The 20,996-nt window shown below is 40.8% G+C and overlaps 1 long non-coding RNA gene across 1 annotated transcript; it reads right to left on the bottom strand.

Moving 5' to 3' along the window:
* Positions 1-692: 692 nt before the first annotated feature.
* On the bottom strand, positions 693-1,815 carry LOC120442972. Its single transcript, XR_005615030.1, has 3 exons — positions 1,505-1,815; positions 1,103-1,412; positions 693-975 (listed from the first exon to the last, which is right to left on the bottom strand). It is a non-coding gene; the product is annotated as an uncharacterized LOC120442972 (long non-coding RNA).
* Between the last annotated feature and the right edge of the window lie 19,181 nt (positions 1,816-20,996).

Here is a 20,996-nt window from a genome sequence, read left to right as displayed (position 1 = left end):
ATGTTTATAGGATAAATGCTCTGACTGTCCTAAAGTAATATTTCCTAAAATAACTTGTTTGTACATAAAGAAAAGGTGAATCAGTAATTCATCTGTTCTCTTCCTCTTCCTCCATCAGGGTTGTGCATGCAAACTCATTAACATGCATGTCTTTGGTCTTGGTTTATATACTTTTTAATTTCAAAAAGTATTAAAATGCTGTCGTTTAACATGTTATATGTGAGCTTATTAATGAGGAATAAAATGTTTCTGTGTTTATAACTTACATACTGAGGGGGAGTAATACTTTATAAATGTGTTTACTAATACCTTACTTAGCTTAGTTATTATTGTAAGGTGTTATTTGACAAATTGAAATATTACTGTTTACATTTCATGTACTTTTTCGGGCTACACTTCAGCTTTAATGGGCAGTAGGTCGTGACCCTTTTTGACCTCGTACAGCGCCAGAAGGACGAGTCCGGACCATCAGAGGCATGTTTGCTTTTTAATCTATTTTTCTTTTCCTGGACTTTTCCACTTTTTATACCTCTCCATTATTATGATAAGGTTATTACTGGTGGTGTCACTTTGTAGTACAGTCAAAGCCTTTATTGTCCTGCTATTCATCTCCTGACATGTTTCCACTTTGACTTAAAAGACCAGCTCACACATGGACTGAATGCCATCTTTAGGAGGTGTGCGTCTTTGATTCTATTTTTATTTTGACTCAAATAACAGCAGCTACAGGAAGGAACATCTCTGAAAATCCATTTGAAAAGTCAAACATGCCTGAAATTGTCGCAGTGATGCCTTTTCCAGAGGTTTAGCCGTACAGCTGGGATAAGTTTGTTCAGGCAAATTGCTGTGCGAGTCCATCGGTGAAATGCAGACAGGCCTGGCTCTGAGCCAGAGCGTAGCAGGCCCGCTGCAGTCATCAAGAGGAATTCGATTTGCAGTCAGAGAGGAGGGAATAAGGATGTGACCAGTAGAAACCTGTTGATGAAGGAAGGTGAAATGTGTTAAGACTGACAGTAAAACGCTGCTGACATTTTAAACTGCAGGGAAACACTCGAGATTCACTGTAATTCACGTATGTTAATTCAACATATTTTTGTTTTACAGGTTGTCATTATCCTCATGGTGCTGAGACATCAGGGGAACGTTCAGGCAGCTCTCCCAGAAACTCTTCATGCTGGAGTGTGTACAGGAAAACATAACCAGCACATACAGATCATCAGTATAACCTCAGGTATATTTTCACTGCTGTTAACCACAGATGATACCAAACTTTACCCCTGATCATTTTAGTACCAGTAAACCATTTAGACCTTTCCAGTGTAGTCCTGGCCTCTGACACCTGTTTTTACTCAGACTATGAAAACAAACGTTTCGCTGATTATCCAGTATGTATCAGAGCTTGTCGTGCACAGCTGTAACAAGATAAAATAATTAGTTGTTTAATCTGTAAGCGGTGATAATAGATTTATCTGTGCATAAACTGACTCATCATTATGTGGGTTACCTTTGTGCTGCCAAAACAGTTTTGATCCCTCAAAGTCTGGAGATGTTCCTTCCTGACCTCTGAGGGCCTCGTCGTATGGGGCGCCGTCTGTAAACTGAAACATGCTGAAATGAACAGGAACATTTTTCACATTTAGATCAAAACCTTACAAAAACATGTTTTTTCGAGTCATTTTTGACAACATTTAGTCAAATATTTGTAACTTTTTATATTTGAAACACAGTTTTTAATGTTAAATCTAAGCTAAAGTGTGCCGGTAGTGGTCAGGTTGTGCCTGCTGTCCCCTGACGGTCACTTCTCACCGCCATGAGCTGCTTCACTTCTTGCCTACCAGCATGTCCAGCGATTTAGCTGAAAACATCGGAAAAGCCATTTTCAGCAGTAGTGCACCATCAGCAACTGCAGTCTCCACTTCACAATCACTGCAGCACATGTCCAGCACATGGACACGCTGGTAGGCAAGAAGTGAAGCAGCTCATGGTGGTGAGAAGATTTAACATTTAGATTTAAATGTAATATTTAGATTTAACATTTAAAATTGTGTTTTAAATCTAGAAAGTTACAAATATTTTACTAAATGTTGTAAAAAATGACTTGAAAAGGTTTGTAAGGTTTTGATCTAAATGTGGAAAAATGTTGCCGTTAATTTCAGCATGTTTCAGTTTACAAACGGCGCCCCATATCATCAATCCACTGTATCCGGTCTTTAAGTGATGACGAATGAACCCTGCTTACGGGTCCAAAGTACTTCGGGTTTATTAAGGCTGTTGTGTTTTTAACATGTTTTAATGTTTGTATCTGTTTCTATTTAATCTGAACAAGCCCCTAAAAACCGTCAGTGATCACTGTCGGCCTCTCTCGGTTTTTATTACCACTATTCATCGGCAGCACGTTTTAAAGCTCAGTGTTTAAACCCTTACAATGTAACTGCAGCCCAGCCCATGCAGCAGTATATTAATGACTAACCTCGTATTGTGGATGGATTATCTCAGTTGTTCTCCTGACTGAAGTTTGGTCCGTTTACAGCATCCTGCCATGCGATTGCATTTGTCCCTAACCATCGGGAACCCTCACGTTAACTTTTATCGAGTGGAAAAAAGTTAGCGTTCATCCTCCAGCTTCACTGTGTTTGTTATGCTAACATAGCTGTGTCGCTAGCGATCACGTAGCACATCATTATATACCAGCTAGTCCAACTTCAGTAACCCTACAAACGTCACAGCTGTTTAGTTTTCTGTCTTCATTTATGTTGGAAGTGATAGCAGAGCTGTACGTTTGAATGTTTCAGAAATCTCTCAGTCAGAACATGCTATATCATGTTTAGGTGGAAGCTAGCGAGCTAACTTCCTGCTAACTTCTAACTCTGTTAAATGTAATAAATCCTGTTTTCATGGATGCCTGGATGTTAAACTTAATTGTTACACCTGGTAAAGCAGCAACACTGATCATTTTATTACAGATGAAAGAATTTAGACAGCTTGTGACACTCAGTGTTCGTTTGACTTTGGAGTTTGGGCGGTGTTTGGACCCAGCAACAGCTAATGACGTCAGACTTAAAGACCGGAGCGTGACCTTGGGAGTTTGGAGGAGGTGAGGCCAGCGCTCAGCGCTGTTTGTTGTCTTTGTAAATTTGACAAAAGAGTTTTTGGTTGCTAAACATCACTTGAATTTCATTTGCTGTAAATATTGCTGGACTTATTACAGATTTGTTTGGTTACACAAACAACTTTTTACTGGAACTTAAATCTACATCACTAAATTCAAACTCAAACTGGCAGCTTTTTGTTAACAGTACAGGTTTATTTTATTAAACAGGTCAGACTGATAGGTTTGGGTATGTGTAAGATACCTGGAAAGTAGTGTGAAGTTGTTGGAATGATATGAGTAGCTCATAACAATCAAGTATAAAAAGCTTGATTTTTACAAGTGAACACTGATAAAAAAGAGGAGGTGAGCAATAAGATCAAAAACCTGAAACAAATCATTTTAACGCATAAGTTTCACTTTATTAAAAATAATTAAATTCTTTGCATAATGTGATTTTCAGCGTTACAGGAGCTAATTGAAAGGACTGACTTCACAAACATCACAAAGAGCTTGGTTACAGTACACAAGTACAACACGTAAGCATGAGTGTGCAAAACTCTGCATCGGACTAGCAGCCTACCAACACCGAACCACACAGGGACCTCAAGCGTTTGCTGCCGATACAATAACCTTTGAATGTTTCTGTTTCCAGCAACAGACGAATGTGAAAATAATCTGAACAAATAAAATAGGAGCTCTCGACTTTGCAGGAGCTGTTCACGGTTCATGTGTCGTCTCATTCTTCCCTGTGCAGTAATGACAGAAATGGAAAAAGACAAATATGTGGAAATAGTTTGTATTAAATGTACATTCAATAACTGAAAACAAAATATGAAGCAACCAGTTCCTGTAACTTCAGTTAAGCGGGGCAGACTTGTTCCTGAGCTCTTACTTGTGTAGTGGTTTCACAAAGTAAAAACATTAGAAACACCGGGGTGTCCGGTCATTTTTGCTGGTTATTACATCACAACATCCGTCTCCTTTTACTGCTCAAACCACTCACATTTTCAGAAGAACACTTTCATGTATCTCTGAGTTTTTTCTTTGGGATTAAAACTTTAATTGCACTACAACCCGCTTCACTTGAGTTGTTCCCAACAAGCTAATACAGGCTGTTCTGCAGGGAAGTCCTCACCAGATGCTCAATACAGCTCCAAGTGAGCATGAATGCAGTGTTTTAGTTTTCATATTTTCTCCTTTCAACTCCATTGAAAGGTTTTCTCTTACAATAACATGACATGTAGCACAGTTCCACTTCTCTGGAAAAACAGCCAAAACAGTTTCGTGTTTAAATTCTTCTGTGATTTTTCTAAAAACACTGCAGATGTGTAAATACAAAAAGCAACAAATGAAATGAAGCCCTTTCAAACCTGACTGTAGATCTGCCCATAATTTAATGTGATTCTAAAAGGACAGAGATGTTTGGTCAGACTTGCTGACAGCATTGATTCTACATGTCTTCGTGTTACTTTTAAAATACTCAGAGTTAACAGTACACGGTGTGACTTAAGAGGGAACAGGTGGACCTCCTTAAGCGGCGAGAAAATAGCAAAAGGATAACAAGGCCCCTGTGGTTTCCTAAGTGTGCCCTCATTTACAATATATACCCGCATATATCAGGGTTATAATCATTAACAACCAGTTCAGCCCAAGTTCAGCGTGCACCGTGAGCCTGTGGAAGCCTGTTCCTGAACGAGATATTTTGGTTTTCTCTAAAACCACACGAGAGCGACTGACCAAATGTTATGGTTTTCTTGTTTCACTAAGCTCAATGGGAACTATTTCCTTTCACTGCAGAGAGAAATCAAATGGGATAGGGTTGCAAATAATAGCTTGTTTCCCAGCGATTTCTCTTGTGGGAAAAGCCGGGTGCTGAAAAATTTCCCTCAGTTGCAAAGATTTAACAGGCACGACACAGATTTGAGTTGTAATGCAAACAGCTCGATGTGACGACGCTCCCGCAGGCGCCATTGTCCCACTTTGCCCCAAAATAACGATTAAGGCTTCTATCAAATGTCCGCGGGGAACTTAAGTGGCTCTCGGGCGTCATATTGTCTTGTGCGCACCTCGCCTCAATGGAGAAACGTGATCGGGCCACGCTGAGCAGCTCGCATGTGACAACTGAATTTTTTCACAGGGTAACCATTAGACTTTTTCAAACATAACTCTTTATGAGGATTCTCTTTGAAACCCCTTTTTTCTCCTCAAAGTGGAATCACGAAACCTCAAAGGTCCACAGACTTGGGAATTTTACAGCAGCCAATCATAAAGACTCAGAAAGACAACAGTTTTTTTGTTTTTTTAAAAAGATACCTAAACAAACACTGACTCCACACAGCTTCAGACAGACTTAAGAGCCCCCTCTTGAGCAACAATTACCCCTTTTAGGATTGGCTAATCCTGAAATATGGGTCTGTGACTAATGGTGGAATTTAGCAAGAAATCAGCTCCAGTTTCAGCAGCTTTATTGACTCTAACGCATGATGCAGATACCTTTGGCTATGATGAATGAGCGTGGGGATACGGTCAGGTTCGCCTCTCCTCGTCCTTGTCTTTCACTGTTGCTTTTGTGCAGGTGTTAATGAAAAGTGTCAGAGAAGCATGTAACAGGCCCTTTTCACTCGCTTGCCAAAAGAATAAGCTGTCATCTCAACAATGATGTTGAATGAGTTCACCCGAGCTGTTTGATTTCGTGTTGTTTTATAGGGCGAGGTGCCTCAGAGGACTCTTTCTTTTGATAGCTCCGTCTTTGATAAACTGCAATATTGTATCTTATTTTTGAGCGAGTGCCAGCCTGCTCTGACATTTTGCTACAGGGGGTTTGAGCACAAAGCCCGAGGAGCGGGCTTTACTGTGCGTTACTGCATAAACATGGGATCATCTGTGCGACACCAACAAAGTTACAGATATGTGAAACGCTTAGCTTTGACAGTGACAGATGCTGCACTGATGAGTTGGTGCAGAGTGCATGATAAAGCAACCTCTACATGGTTGGAAGATGTAGGTTTAGTTTGAGGGACCAAAGTAAATATTTGCTTAGTCGCACCTGTGCTGGATAATTGCTTTGTCATGTAACTACAAATACCAGTTTTAAAGTTCATCCTGTGGCTCCTGAAATTAGATTAAAGGATAAATATCTTCATTTATTACATGGATTACCTGAGCATACAGGCAGCATTATGCGAAACTGTGGAGTTATGCAGCACTTATAGTTACTTTGCACACATTACAGATTATTGTTGTCAGGTTTCGCTGTGTGTCAGACTGGTTTGGACCCAAACCTAGGACTCGGAAAGTCAGGCTTAAAACTCAAAGGCAATTTTATTGCTGAGAAACACAACGCAAGGCAGGAGCAAAACAATCTGACGAGACACACGAGGAAGAAACACACAGCTTGAGGGACGACACAACAAAGATCAAAGGGAGACACGGCAATAATAAGTAATTAGGGAGATGCGAAACACCGGGGAACACAGCTGAACGAAATCTGAGTAATGAGACAAGGGAACACAAAACTGAACGCAACACACATGACACAAAGGATTATCAAAATAAAACAGGACTAAGACGGGAGATGAACAAAAACGAGAATGACCGACTGGGGAGACAGAAAGAGAACACAAAAAATGATAACCAAAACTGCCACGACCTAATGCATGATCCAAAAAGGTTTGGAAAGTTAGCCGATATGGTCCCAGGCCCTCGCTCCGTGGTGCTGTATCTTCTTTGTGTTCCTGGATGCAAACAGGACGCCTGGACCTTCTGCTGCTTCCTGCCGTGACCGTGCCGGCAGCGTGGCCATGACACGGGCTACTTTTGTCTCTTTTTTGTTTGTGATATTGTTTTAGTTTTGTTCTGTATGTTAGGCATGCACCTCATGCACAAGACCAGAATCACAATACTTCATTCATCCGTAAGGAAATTATGTAACCAGTTAAAAACTGTTTTGTTTGACAGTGGCAAACACTGCAGTGATGCATGGTGCATGTTGCTGCTTTTACTAATTATAATTTATGCTGTATGTGTATTTGTCTCTATTTAGTTTTATTTGACTCTAATATGTGTACAGCCCTTTGTGATCACCTGTCTGTGAAAGACGCTTTATAAATAAAAGTTACTTACTTGCTTTCTTCCCGTTGGCCAACAAACCCACACACTGATACTGACTCACACACATCATGGCTGTTCCTGATAAATCATTTCAGGATTTGTTCATTCTTGTTGAGTTTTTAGTGCTACTTCATTCTTTGTTGTGACCCACAAGCTGTTTGTAATATTTGGGTCGTGTAACTTTGCCCAACTCCAACCATCAATCATATTAACAGGTTAAGGCTCTCAAACAAACAAATAAAAAACCTTTTGGTCGTGACATTCATGTAAAAGAAAAAGATATTATTACAACTCGAACTTACCTGCATGTCATGGTATGCAAAGAGAGTAAATAAAGACATGAGTAGCTCGTGGACGATTTGGAGCCGATACTCTGCTGAGCTGCTTTCGGGTCCTTCTTTTGCCACAAGGGGGCACCACAGCAGGTCGCCTCATATGTTTGACTTCTTGGAGTTTTACACCGGGGGATGTGTGTCTATGGCTGGAATCTAACCGGCAACCTTTTGCTTTCCACGTGAACAGTGCCAGGCAACAGATAAAAATGAAATAGATTTTGTGTGTTTGCTCCCAGGAACAAGTGAATCTGCCATGTGATGAGTTATGCAGCTCGCTTCATGATGGGCACTCATTGGTTGTGGTTACTTTCATGCAATTTCTTTGGTTACAGATTTTTTTTTTTAATTAATGCTTTTCAGCTCTGGTTTAAGTCAGAACTCTGTTTATAACTGAGCTAATAACATCCACAAATTAATTTACATTTCCTTTTCACTGCAGACCGTTCAGGCGTCAATGATCAGAAGGTCGTTTGCATGTAATGCAGTACTTGGAGCCGAAATCCATGTTGTTGTAGTGACTGCACAGGGATTGTGCAATATGTTAGTGAAAAACAGCAGCAGAGAGCTGATTGCACATATTCCTGAAAAGCTTGAATACATATTTACAGAATACACAAGCAGCATTAAACCACAGCAGCCACCGCTGCCACTTGTTTGATATTAAATAGGAATTCTGATGAGAGAAACGGCACCCTTTATAAAAAGCTGTTGTATAAATATGAGAGAAACCTGCACTCTGTCGATTTTATTTCATGCATAAACACGTTTATGTATCATTTAAACAAAAAGAAGAATTAAAAAGTAGAAGAAATATTGAGGCAACAGTGCTCAGAAGAAAAGCTTGCCAAGAACTGAAGTAGCTGACTGCAGAGACACCTGAAGTATTCGAAAAATACTTCAGCATATCTCACGGTTGGACGCAGAAACTTGGCACACTAATGATAAAGCCATCAAACCACAAGCCACTAAAATGTTTCTCTGCTTATTTAGCGATGCCAAATATCCAATCAACGTCTGCCGCTTTGATTCAGGCAGACGTCGTCCCTGCAGGGAGGACAGAGATTACATCTCGGCAGTTGGAAAGCCCAACTGACTTTTTGACGTGACAAATAACAACAGCCCGAGGGAACGTCAACAAGTCACGCTCATGAGCCCAGAAGGCAAATACGATCAGGTGTTATTTTAGAAGCGATGCAAATCAAGCCGAAGTGATACAAGTTGAAAGGCTGAACCTTTGGAAGGAGCTCTCAGAGATGCTTCACCTGCTTTGATTAGCAGGGAGACATGAGCAGAAAACACCAGCTCCTTGTCCTGCAGGTTTCTAAGGGTTAAACGCCCCATAAACTGTGGCTGTTTTCTGTTTACTGCTGTTACCCACAAAAGGGGTGTGTATCTGCCAAAACTCATGTTGTGTATCCTGGATTAACCCCCTGTGATTCAAATCTGTCAGCTGCCTCCTCTGCTCAGAAACGATTAAAAATCGCCACTTCTGTTTATTGACACTGGATCCCCCCTTTTATTGGTAATGTTAAGCACCATTATGAAGTCGGGAGCTCAGTAATGACCCCCTGGGGAAAGAGGCACTTTGTGAATGGGCGAGATCATAAACTCCCCAGTATTAAAATGCTCCAGCAGCTGCGGCGCTTTCCTGACAAATGGCGCTCTGATGCTCTCTGAGCAGCCAGTCCTCACTGCGTTGGATCTTTGTGTCATTTTTGTGTTGTTGTAACGAAAGCACCAGATTTATGTAATAATCCAAGTAAAAAAAATAGAAAATACTATTCTGTTTTGTGCACGGACATAAAAAAACACACAAAAACTTTAAAATGTAAAAACAAATAAGTTTTTTTATTCAAAAACATATTTTCGAGTCCTGAAAAGTTAGCGTAGCGCTTTCAGTGGGAGAAACATTTCCTGGATGAGTGACGTTACTCCCTCCAGATGAACAGAAGATGAGACAGAACAGAGGAGAGCAAAGACAGCAAGAACAAAGCAGCTATGGCAGAAATAATATAGAAGTCAAAGACACGCAGAAGTGCCACACAACGGAGAAGTGCTCAGTGCATCGTGGGAAGCCCCCCAGCAGCCTGAGCCTACAGCAGCATAATTAAGGGATGGGTCAGGGTCATCTGAGCCACAAAAACTTTTACCAGCTTTATCAAAAAGTAAAGTTTGACCCACGATCTTACAAGTAGAGCCGACGTCAGTCTCCTAAAAACTGGGAGCTGGTTCCATAGGAGGCCACTCGTCCCACAGCTGGCTCCTCAGGGACACCAGCGACGGATCATTTATGTTTTCACTGTGTTTCGTTTATGAATTATTGATCTGGAAAGTTTAAATGAGTGAGCATCTTTCCAGCTGCTCTGTGTCACTCTGATGACTCACACATATGGCTCGACTCGTGCATTTATTTTTGTGTTTTAAAGTGTTGCTCTTCACTCTGTCTTTGTAATAAAAATGGTGAAGCAACAACAGCGCTAAGACAGAGCTAATTCTTTCAGCATCTAATGAACAGGGTAAGCGTCCAAACACGTCAATTTGTTGGAAATCAAAATGATACATTTTGAGAAGACCCGTCTTGCTTTTACTGGTTTCATCTGTGTGGAGCAGTAACTTAACTACCAGAAAGTTGAGCCAGTTAATCACAGGTGTACGGCTGGTTTAAATACCCTCCTCCCCACATTTCTGTCTGAAAAGGACAACGCAAAGAGGTCAGCCGGAAAAATAACTAACATGTTTATGAACACCTTTTAGTGAAGCGTCTTATCCACGAACATGAACCCTGACAATCCAGTATAACCTGGACTGGATCATCCACTGGGTATTTCTGGTACATGCCAGGGACACATGTGCAGTTGGTGGTTTATCAAAGAGGCAAACAACATCCATTTTTTCCTGCTTACCTGGGTTTGGTTATGGGGGCACCAGTCTTAGCAGAGAGCCCAGACTTTTCTCACCTCAGGCAGCTCTTCCAGCTCTTCCAGCGGGACACTGAGTCATTCCCAAGCCAGCCTGGAGATGTCTCTCCAGCGAGTTGTAACGTGGGTTGTATTCAGTGATTGAGAGGACGCGGGAGAAACACTCAGCAGGACAGTCAAAAACTCACGACCACACTGTTACTGGGAATTCCAAACCTTACAAGGCCCAGTTGAACGTCTGCTGTCTTATCATACTTGAAGCGAGCAGTGTTCCTACAGCCCGTAATGATACTTTGAGTTAGGGAGGTAAAGATATGAGGTCCATGCAGCATGTTTCTTCCACACTCTACAGACGGCAGTGGCGCATACTTGTGACATCACTAAACATGAACTTAGGCTGTCATAAAGAGACAATTGGGACTGTTACAAAGTCCTGGGGTTTCCCCAAGACCTCCTCTTGGTAGAACATGCCCAAAACCCCTAGAGGTGTCCAGGAGACATCCTAATCAGATGCCTGGTCCACCCCAAGTGGCTCCTTTTGATGTGGAGGAGCAGCGGCTCTACTCCGAGTCCCTCTTGAATGACTGAACTCCTCACTCCATCTCTAAGGGAGAGCCAAGCCACAGAAGGAAACGTATTTCCCCCACTTGTACCTGTGGCATTGCTCTTTCAGGCTCGACCCAGCTCGTGACCACAGGTGAGGGTAGGAATGTAGATCAGCTCCTTCTTCCCCACCAAAGATCCAGTAGAACCTCACATAAAAAACAGTTTTATTGTTGTAAAAAACTTAACAACAAAAAAAGCCTTAATCAGAACTTGGTTTGAGGACACCAAACATTTATACCCGGGGTTTGCAAGCTGATGATCTGGACATGAGGACAGCAGCACTTGATCCATAATGCTACTGTGATTAAGGCTCGTTTGAGAAAAACAAAAGCATAATCATTGGAGAAAAAAGTACTTAAAAAGTAAAATAATATTTTAAGGGAGTTTCTGCATTAGTTAATCACTCAAATGTCAACCGAGGAGCAGAAACCATCTCTTCAAATGTTAAGAAAACAGCGTCCAAAGAACACTGTTTGTTCTTGCATGCAGATGTTTGCAGATGCTTTTCATCTCCTTCACAGATTCGTATTAACCTTCATACATTTCAGTTTAACACATCTCCTCCACAGGTTCCTTTTTAACAACATAGACTGTCTCTCTTATGCGTGATTTTTTTTCCCATAGGTTTGTCATTTATTTTGAATTAGACCTTGGCGGTCTATCAGCACTCGTGTCGACAGACCACCAATGGAGCATGGCTAAACAACATGGACGCAGGTGTTGGTGCATCTGAGACCCGAGGAGCCATCTCGCTGAGGCGGTGATCAAAGTAAAGACCCTGACCGGAGAATTTTCCCATCTGCAACTCAACGAACCAGTTTATTGTTCGTGCTAAAATTGATATTATGATGGCATTTGGATAGTTTGGAAGTCAGATAAAGATCGCGGTCGTCCATCAAAAGGTGAAAACTATTCTGCTCACGTAAGCGTGTAAATCAAGCATCGTGTGTCCCAAAAAAGAGATCTATCTCCGCCATCTCCTTTATCAGAAACAGGCCTTTTGTTTGGGGCCGTTATCAGTTTGGTCACAGTCAGCTATTCTTCTTGTCACCTCAGTCATATCTGCCTTGGTGGTGGTTTACGGCAATCGTTTATCATATATTATCCAAATACCTGCATGCCCGTAGTGGAGAGTACAGTAGCACAAAGCTGAGTTAAGTTCAGACTCCTTCAGTTTGTTTTGCGGGTTCACAAAGAACAAGATTATCTGTGGATTTAACATTTCAAGCATGAAACCCAAAATAAAGATCTCATCTTTAAACAATGCCTGGAGAAATGAAAGGAGTTTCATACACTGGAAGGAAAAGGGGTACGGGAAAAGTTCACTGACGTTCTCACAGGAGATTTTAAGGTGCGTTATCAGGACACTGTCGAGTGTTTGCAGAATACGAAAACATGAGGACGAATATTCATTACTGTTTACATTTAGGTGATTGAAAAGCATTTTAATACAATCTGACAAGTTTCCTTCTGTCTTGTATATCGGCTGCCCACAGGTTCTGGGTTCAGACCTGCAAGTTCTCCCTGTGAGCGGTTCAGACAACAACTAGTTTCCACACGTGCACACGTGAAATACATGAAGCTTTGTGTCCTTACTAACAGCAGAAAAGCCCCATCCCGATGCACTTCCATTTCCAAATATTACAAATGTGGCCGTTTTTTTCCTGCTATAAAGTGATGGTTGGTTGTCGGAGCCCGCTTACATAAAAAAGAACATGTACAGTCTGTACTAACAGCGCCTGGATTCAGAGGTGAGAATGAGAGAAGGGCGGCACACATTTTGAGCACACATGTCTGAGGAGGACGACATGAGATCAAGTGTAGAGTCCAGTGACCCGGCCCCGCCCCCTGCTGTGTGACGGATAGTTTGGTATTTCTGCATGTGAAAGACGTAAGGTTTATTGATGTGTTGGGTCGCTTTGGCTCTCCTGCAGCGGTGGGAGACTGTGCCATATGCAGCTTTGCTCACTCTTTGCTCACCATATGGCCAACCCAGTGGAGTTACAGAAAAGACCTCTCCCCCTCTCATCCTCAGACTTCAGAAGGGAAGGACAGTCAGTGACACACAAACACAAGCAAAACTAACTAATGAGATCAAATTGTGCTTTATTATTAATTAAAATTTGCTTTTTTTATTCTCTGCAAACAGAGGCACGTACAGTGGTGTAAAAGGCCATTAAAAGCACTGAATAAAGGCAGTTGTCAAGTCAAAGGCCTCCAGGGACTCGAGGGCCAGTCCTGTTGTCGACTGCTGCTCGATGTCACTGATGAAACTGTTCAGCTTTTACACTTGCATTGATGCTTTGCACTGTTACCCATTACCTTTTGTTGGGATGATGACTATAATGCAAACTCCAGATTATATACATCTTGTAGTTTGAAAAGAGATTTATATTTTCAAAAATATTATTGTTAAATTAAAGATTTTTTAAGCACTGTAAGGCTACGTCCACACGTACACGGGTATTTTTGAAAACGGAGATTTTCTGTTTTCTTTTCTTTTTAAATCCCGTCCACATGTAAACGCAAAAACAAAGGAAAACGCTGCCAGGAACATGCCAAACAACAGGTGGCGATATATTCCTAACCATATAGAAATGTTGGCCAATCAGAAGTCTAGAAGCCTGGGTGGGAAAGACTACACAAAGATGGCGCATAGAAGCAGAACCGAGTCGTATGTGTGGAGGGACAGTAACTGTCTGTGTATATGTAAGCATTTAAACACTGCAGAGAGTAAAATTACGTCCGCCATTGCAGAAATTCATTTCACCGAAACAATAACGTGGCGCACAGTGTGACGTCAAAAAAGGCGCACACCTTTGACGCTGCGTTTTCTCCGTTTTCCTCGTCCTCACGTAAACGCAAAAACTGAGTTTTTGAAAATCTCCACTCTGGCAGGAGTTTTTAAAGATCTCCATTTTCAATGACCGAAAACGCCGCTTACGTGTGGCCGAAAGGTGCAAACGCATAGAAAAATCTGCGTTTTCAAAAATACCCGGATACGTGTGGACGTAGCCTAAGTCACTGTCAACGGGACTGACCCAGATCAAGAGAAGCTTTCATGTACAGTCATAATAACGACACATGAAATGTTAATTCTGCTCAACCTGGGCTTAACATTCTCAGGTGAAAACTCAAATCCTGTGTAATAGAAATGAAACCATCCCAAAAACATTTTAGTCACAGTGACAGCCTCTCTATCAAGTATGCTAACATGCTAAAACTGTGGATATGTAATGCAGCTACAGCCTTGTACTGGTATAGAGAACAGCTTTCATGTACTTTGTGTGGAAAGTCCAACAAAAGATGTCAAACAGATGCAAAATGCTTTCAGAAAGATGTTAAATAAAATAAACAAACGACTTTATACAAGCATAAAAACGTAAGCATGATAGTGGGATATCACCATGCTAATGCTTCATGTAGCAGGTCGTGTGTGGCAGGTCGAAGCTGAAAATTCCCTCCAAAACATGCAAAACCTGAATCTCTGGATCTGGAATCATTTCCAATATTCCCCTGAAAACAATAAGAAAACTTTATTGTCTCAGTTTAACATTTATGATGCACAATGTTCACTTTTACTTTGAGTAATGCTGCAAATAAAAATCACAGAACCTCCTCGTGCGATTTTTAGATGAATTCACAGATTTAATTTTATTTTAAAAGTAGAAAATTCACACAAGCTTCGATTTTAATATCCTGTCGTCATACAGGACGATGAGCAAAGCTGACAACTTGAAATGTGGAAGTGCAGTTAAAGCGCTTCATCCACTTCAATTGAATTGAAGTAGTTTTAATAGTAGTTTTTAATAGTAGTTTTAAACTACTATAGTAGTTTTAAACTACTATACTTAAAAAGTCATACATTTGAGTAAAATGTAACCAGGATATCTAAAATAAGAAAAGAATTATGTTTGATGAACCAGTCTAATAACCTTCCTTTCACCAGATTTAATGTTTTGATTAAATGGAAATGGAAAATTTACATGTAATCAAATTACCTAAAGTCAGCGTTTAGGGCATAAATCTTTTGACTGTACTTACATTTTTTTTTAAAAAAATCATTTAAAACATTAAAATTAAATTTTTGATCTTATTTAATTTTTATGTCCAGGATTAATTATTTAAAAAAAACCAACAGAACAGAAAACAGAACTTTTTTTTTTATTCTCGAATAGTTGTTTCAGGCACCAAAACTAATCAGAGGAAGAAAATGATGATTAATAAGTGTTTCTGTGCGTAAGGACGTCCCACAGTGGGGGGACAGAAGTGTCTCTAAGCTGTGAACTGTTTCACTGGGGTCAAAGGTTAAACAGAAGGAAAGTGAGGCTCTAGTTTAAAAGAGAAGAAAGCTGGCGGCTCATCCTTGTGTGTGTGTGTGTGTGTGTGTGTGTGTGTGTGTGTGTGTCTCATTGAGTTATATGACCTGGTGATGAGGGAGGAGGAGGAGGAGAGCGGGGGGAAACACCTGCCTCGCCCCTCCGTCCAACAAAGATCTGTTCCAGTGGAACGCCGTCATAAACCTGGACACAGGCACGCAAGCTGTAATCGACCTGATCCTGAGGTGTCCCACCTTCTCTGAAGTTGCTGCTACAAAGTCCACCCACCCCTCCAGACCTCGGCTATATTCCTGGTCCCCCACTGAGCGCAGCCCTGCCGAAGCCTCAGCTCGTCATCTTCAGGGCCCACAAAAAGCGAGAGGGCTTTTTTGGTATGCACTGTCTACTTTGTAGCTTTCACAGGTTTGCAGATAATGTGAGATTTATCCGAGCCAGCTCTCCTCTTACTAGAAGTATCTTCAAAATTTAAATGACATAAAGCGAGGCCGTCAAAGCACCTCTGCTGGTGAAAAAAAAAAGCTTCTAGGGTGGAAAGAAGAGCAGCTCTCTCTGGGGAGCTATCCATCTTGTACTGGAGCTCTTTTTAGTATCAGGTGCATCATCTTGAGAAGCCATCTGACATTCCTGGCTGAATTAGTCTGAAATTCCCACATAGAAAAAAACAGCTAGCGGGGCCAGGTGGCTGATCATTATGTGCACATGCTGTGTAGAACTAAAACGTTTTGCATGTCTCTGCAGGAGGAATGTTTGGGCAATTTTAAACAAAGGTCATGTTTTTACTTTGTGCCACAGATACTTTTAACTGGAGCTGTCAGCAGTGGCCCGATTTTTCACCGGCCTGCTCACAGCGCTGACCTGTCACAGCAGACGGCTAATTATTTATCTCCATTAGCAACGTGACAACGTTTGTCCAAAAGTCCTTAAAGTAGATTATCATTTAATGTTAACGTAGCATTTTAGAGATAAAGCCATGCATTTTGTGTCGTGCTCTCCTCATTTGCACTTTTCCATTATTGGGCACAATGTCATGAGTATTTTTTTAATAGTATTTTTTTGCCTCTATTGGATAGTGTAGCAGTGAAGATGGACCTGAAACTGAGGACAAAGACAACAGGAAGATACGCAGCAAAGGGCCACCACGTGGCATGTGGTTGCCTCCTCACCCACCACTAAGATGATAGAGGGTCTAAGCCAAACCACACGAACCAAATATCGAGTGAAAGCCAAAGTAAACAGCCAAGGGCAAATCACAGAGCTTTACTACTTTTGCTGTGTGGAAGTACAAAAAAACTGCAGTTCCTCTAGTGTCCACTTGAGGCTGGCACCAACAGTGAGTCAGTCCCCAAACACTCACATGTTAAAATACCCAACTTCATAGGATTAAAAAGCACATTCACAGCCTGGTGCAAAAGATAGACAGATAAATTCCCTCTACCTCGATCCCTCTTCCCTTTTTAGGGCTGTGGTGTGCACTGGGAGCTGAAGCCCACCTCTGTCAGAGTCCCTGAACCTCTCGCCTGTGGATTTATGGGAATATCTGACAAACACCACGGCTTTTCTGTGTGCTACAGAACTTCAACCCATTTCAGCATTTCTTTTTCTGTTACTTTTACTGTTACACTAATTAGCAGGCATGCGTGTCCGCACACACCAAGCATGCTAGCACGCTAGCCTTAGCAACTAGCTTAGTCCCTCACTTCCAAACACGATCCCTCTGGGTTTCAAAAACTCAGCAAAGTAGCATTAATGCTAACGTTAACATGCAAAGATCAGCAGAACCAACAAGTGATTTTGTAACGCCTATATCCAACTTTTATTTTAGTTCTAGTCTGTTATTGATAAAGTTCATAAACCTTCATAAAAAAGAAATAATGCAATAATTCATGAGCTGCTGTCAGCCTGTCATGTGTGCAACCACAAATGAGTAGATTAACTTTAGCAACTTTATTAATAGAATACAAAACAATAAACTTTATTATCATTATACAAGAACAACAACATTTAGACTAGCATGTCTGCTACGCCCATCAAAAAAGGACGAGTAATAATAACAATAACAAACTGACAGATTATAAAAATATTTTTACTTCCGAAGGAATGATTACATAGAGTGATGATGATGATGTGATGATAGTGAGTGTATGGGTGGTTGTGGTGAGGTGATGGAGGCAAAACGCTGTGCTACAGATCTGTGCTGTTTGCCTGATGGCTAAAGTTCAAACAGAGGGTGACTAAATGATGTTGCTGGCCTCCTTCCTCGGACCGTTGGTGTAAACATCTTGTAGGTGTGGGTGCTCCAACCCCTCCACACGCTGTGCAGTCCTCACCACGCGGTGTAGCTCCTTCTGCTCAGCGTACTGACATCACTGAAGTCATCATCACTCAGTGTAAACTTCAGTGTTTAATGACAAGCTGCAACAAGTTTGTTCAAAATAAATGTGAGCGTGCCATGTAGGCTGAAATTTAACAACCTTAAAGGAACAAAACAGGAAATAAAACAAGGAAAAAGAGGAAGTTCAGTCATTAAAACAACTTTCTGCTGTTTCACTTATTCCATGAAAACAAAAAGCTCTTATCTCTCTGTTAGCTCTCTGTCTGCTTTCTGTTTTCCACCTCCAGGATGGTAATTGTCCACATGTTGTTGTCTTCAGAGGTATTTCAACATGACTTATGACTTGATCCTGAGATGGGACACCTCTGCTGGGCCGTGCACCCCCCTTCTCCTCAGTCCATATGGTTTGACTTGGTTACAGCGTGAGTGTGGTAAGATACTTGTTAAAATGTGGTATGTGGCGGCTGCACTTGCTGGGACTCTTCTTGAGCCGCCTGATGTTTTGTTCTTCGCTTCGGGGGGATATGATACCCTTCTCATGGACGGTTTCGCTACAGTAAGGCCTCACCATTTTTGAAAAATGAGCTTTAAGTTGAAAAAAAATAATTTACGATAGTGTATGTGAAAATTACGTTCCATCCATCCTTCCATTCTTTTTCTTACTGTCTCATCCCACAAGAGTTGCAGGGAGTCTGAAGCCTATCCCAGCCTACATAAAGAGGCATCAGACACCCTCGTCAGGCTTCCAGTCCATCACAGGGCTAAATCACACAGTCCCCCATGCTCAGATCCTCAACTACAGCCAATTTAGAACCACTAATTAACAAGCATCCATTTGGTCTGCTGAAGGAATTCAGAGGAACCAGAGAAATGTGGAAAAGACGTTTTTTACTTCTTGTCACGTAAAGAAATTAGCCACTGTGTTTTTAGACAGGAAACAGTGAAGCTGTACAGTTAAGGTTCAGCAAAAAATAAATACATTTCCCTCTCAGAGGAAAGTTCTTTTGCTTGAGTTTGGTGATTGACTGACTGTGAAAAATGAATATGAACTGCAAAATATCGAAGTCAGGTGTTTTACACAACAAATTTTCTTCAGTGTATCAAATCTTTGCAGGATAAAAATTTGCTGGCAAGAATTTACATTAGGTCAGCTCAGCCGCTGTGATGTTGCACAAGTGGGAAAGTGTCGTTGTGATTTGGAGGTACATAAATAAAACTTAGTTGAATTCCAAATCGAGTTGAAGTAAATCTACATGTTTACAAGGCGGCCCGATTTTATTTGTTCAGAAATTTTAACTTCCACTTTTTTGTGTTCGTCTCTTTTAAAAGATGATCAGAAAAAATATAATTTAAATTTTAAATATCTTTCTCTGTGTTCTTCAGGTGGTTCCTCATTCTGCTTTTGCCTGGTGTATATTAGATCTATGAGCGCCTGAACAGGAGCCTGAACATCATGAGTGATGATACAGGATCTAAAGCATTTCCATTGAATAGAAACTGTTCTGCTGTAAAGCTGCATTTTCATTTAAGAACAACACAACAATCAGTATGATGCATTTCATGAGTTTCAAAGTTGTCAGAGTTGAATATTACCTATGGCTTCTTATCTGTACTTAAGAACATTTATCTTTCTTTGGCATTTTCTTGTTTAATGTAACTTCACAGTAGCCATATACACATAATAGAAAAACTACAAATGTAGATAACAGCATCATAACCTAATATAAAATTAATAACCACTATAAACAATATCAAGCTCCAAAATCAGTTTAAGTTACTTTCCGGTCTTAAGTCTGGCGTCATTAGCCATTTCTGAGTCCAAACTCCGCTTCAAGTCCCAAAGTCAAACGATCACTGCAGCATCGCCGAGAGCTAAAAACTGTCTACATTTTTTCATCTTTAATAAAATGATCAGTGTGGCTGCTCTACCAGGTACGTTTAACATCCAGGCATCCACCAAAACAGAATTTATTAAATTTAACAGAATTAGAAGTTAGCAGGAGGTTAGCTCGCTAGCTTCCACCTAAACATGATATAGCATGTTCTGACTGAGAGGTTTCTGAAACATTCAAACGTACAGCTCTGCTATCACTTCCAACATAAATGAAGACAGAAAACTAAACAGCAGTGACGTTTGTAGGGTTACTGAAGTTGGGCTAGCTGCTATATAATGATGTGCTACGTGATCGCTAGCGACACAGCTATGTTAGCATAGCATAAACACAGTGAAGCTGGAGGATGAACCCTAACTTTTTTCCACTCGATAAAAGTTAACGTGAGGGTTCCCGATGGTTAGGGACAAATGCAATCACATGGCAGGATGCTGTAAACGGACCAAACTTCAGTCAGGAGAACAACTGAGATAATCCATCCACAATACGAGGTTAGTCATTCATATACTGCTGCATGGGCTGGGCTGTAGTTACATTGTAAAGTTTTAAAAACTGATCTTAAATAAATGATTAGCGGTAATAAAAGCCGAGGGAGGTCAACAGTGATCACTGACTGTTTTTAGGAGCTTTTTGAGATTAAATAGAAGAAAATACAAAGCATTATAACATGTTAAATACTCAACAGCCTTATTAAACGTCGTTTGGACCTGGAGCAGGTTTCATATGTTATCACTTAAAGACCAGATAATAGAGTAGATTAGCTAAGTTAAAGAATGTAGCTTGTGCCTACAAAAATATTCAGACACGGTGGACAATAAACTGAAGGAAACTCGGCAGTAAATAGTAAAAGCCATAAATCATAGATGTTTCTAAATGCTTGTATTTAAGTCCAAACCTCATTGACTGTAGTGTGAGGTCATGAAAAACATCCCATGTTGTGTTCTGTATAAGAATTATGGAATATCATGCATTATTGTTGATTCTTAAATTTTGATTAATTATTATTATTAAATAATTTTATGCTCAACTGTAAGTTATGGCTTATGAATGTATAATTCCCACATTATTCTGTCTGTTTCAGATTTTGGAGCGGCGCAGGGACCCTGTATCTTTAAGAAGCTCGTTTTTCATCAGTAATTCTGCATAAAATGCTTTTGTTGGCTCTCTGGGATTGATTAGTTCTGCCTCTTTAAGCTGGTGGTGAATCAAGTATTCATTTCCTGTCAGTGTTGCCAACTTAGCGACTTTGTCGCTATATTTAGCGAGTTTTCAGACCCCCTAGCGACTTTTTTAAGAAAAAAAGTCGCTAAAAAAAGACGTGAAAGCGCGTATCGCTTTTACTCTCAACAAGCAGCGGGTGCTGTAACACAGT

Source organism: Oreochromis aureus, linkage group 12 (genome assembly GCF_013358895.1).
Source record: "Oreochromis aureus strain Israel breed Guangdong linkage group 12, ZZ_aureus, whole genome shotgun sequence".
NCBI lineage: Eukaryota > Metazoa > Chordata > Actinopteri > Cichliformes > Cichlidae > Oreochromis > Oreochromis aureus.
Note: the sequence above shows the minus strand (reverse complement) of the source record. Positions and strands in the feature narration are given on the sequence as shown.